The 1,937-nt window shown below is 40.6% G+C and overlaps 1 pseudogene; it reads left to right on the top strand.

The window, feature by feature from the left end:
- Positions 1-518: 518 nt before the first annotated feature.
- Positions 519-615, top strand: LOC133389874 (U6 spliceosomal RNA; annotated as a pseudogene).
- Positions 616-1,937: the final 1,322 nt, after the last annotated feature.

Here is a 1,937-nt window from a genome sequence, read left to right as displayed (position 1 = left end):
AATCTTTTGAAAGGAAACATTGATACAGTTATCATTTTTAATATCAATATTTTAGAGGTGGATTTTTATAAAAAAAATTTTTTGAAAATAACTGTGGAAAATCGCTACATAAAAACCTGATCCACAATGCTAGAGAATAAGTGAATTAATGGAAAATTCTATACCAAATCTGAATTGGGCAGAATTCTAACACATCCTTAACTTGGAGTAAAGTTTGAAAGAACTGGATCAAAAAAATCAGAAAGCCTCACCATATTCTCAGAGACACTTGTTAGCAAATTCTTCCAAGCTACACAGGAAGTGAACCAAAAGGAAGTGGATTGGACTGTGAAAGACCAAACCAAATTGTGTTTGCATTTTTACAAATTTGAGGCTCAGGTCTCCTGTTCCCCTGGTGCATTCACTATAGCTGCCCAATTTCCCTGCTTTTTAAAGTTTGATAGACATATCTGTTGGCTACAGGCTTAAACCTCAAGTGTTTTTTGCCTATTAGTGAATATATATATATATATATATATATATATAAGCAGTACATGTACTAAAATTGGAACAATACAGAGTAGATTAGCATAGCCCCTGCATAAGGATGACACACAGATTGAATTCCATATTTTGAGAGCCAATGTGGTGTATTGGTTAGAGTGTTGGACTAAGACCTGGGAGACCAGGGTTCAAATCCCCACTCAGCTACGAACCTTGCTAGGTGACCTTGGGCCAGTCATCATCTCTCAGCCTGACCAACCTCACAGGGTTGTTGTGAGGATAAAATGAGGAGAGGGATGAGAACCATGTAAACCACGCTGAGCTTCTTGGAGGAAATGTGGGATATAAAAAAAATTAACTACCACGTTCAGATGCAGAATGCCATTGAATGGAGACCACAGCAGGCTGGGAGGGAAATGTGGTGGGCTCCCCGAAGGCAACTGGTTAGCCACTGGAAAGCAGGATGCTGGACTAGATGGATTTTTAGTCTGATTACACAGCTAGACCTGCTACCGACAGAGACAGTTAGGGGCAATTAAGCCCTCACTCCATCAAACAGCACATACAATTGCCTTGACTGCCTATTGCAGAAAGTCATTCTGTTGACCTGAAGAATTCAAGACACGTTGGTTTTAAAGAAAGTGTCTCAGGTTTTCAGTTTCTCTTCACTTGGGAGTCAATATGGGCAAAATTCCCTTGAGATCACCATGCACTGAAATGGCTATGTTAGTAGGCCCTGAGTCAAAATTCAACAAGATGTTAGTCTTGTAAATAGTGACTTGCCTAAGAGCTCCTCCAGTCTTGTGGATTTATTTTTGCAGGCATACTCTGCAACATGCACTATTGGTAGATTTGTACTGGACCATCTACCCATCATTCCACTTCATTAGTTGTTCTGTGATGCTTCCCCAATGTTATCACATTATTGCTATCTGGAGGGGCGCTCTGGCACTATAGTGGAACAAAAGTGGGACACCACTCCCCCGCCCCTGGGAAAATTTGCGGCATAAAAAGTTATAGTGTTTCACAAGGAAGCTATAGAACATGCACTGACTGGAAACAAAGCAGTATGTCAGCCCCAAAACTTTTGTAGGCAGAAACAGTATTGAAAGCGAGATCGTGAAAACAAATCAGTATGAAAATACAATGAAAATAACATTTGAAGGGGCCCTCATAATTGGCAATGGAGGAATCTTTTGTAAACTGGATAAGGATAGGTATTTCCCCTCCATGCCAATTGTCATATATTCAACTGTTTCTGTTGTCTAGGCTGGTCCCTGAAAAAAAACTGTCTGTATTTTACAAGCATCCACCTGCCCATCCACCTTCATCTGAGGATAAGGACGATTTGGGTACCATGCACGTACTTGTGGGTAGGATCGATGTGTTAGAAAAGGAGCTCAAGTTGCATACTGACCCTGAGGCGGGTCCTAGTGTCCAAGAACCTATTAAAA

This window comes from Rhineura floridana, chromosome 7 (genome assembly GCF_030035675.1).
Source record: "Rhineura floridana isolate rRhiFlo1 chromosome 7, rRhiFlo1.hap2, whole genome shotgun sequence".
Classification (NCBI taxonomy): domain Eukaryota; kingdom Metazoa; phylum Chordata; class Lepidosauria; order Squamata; family Rhineuridae; genus Rhineura; species Rhineura floridana.
This window is presented reverse-complemented; position numbering and strand designations above follow the sequence as displayed.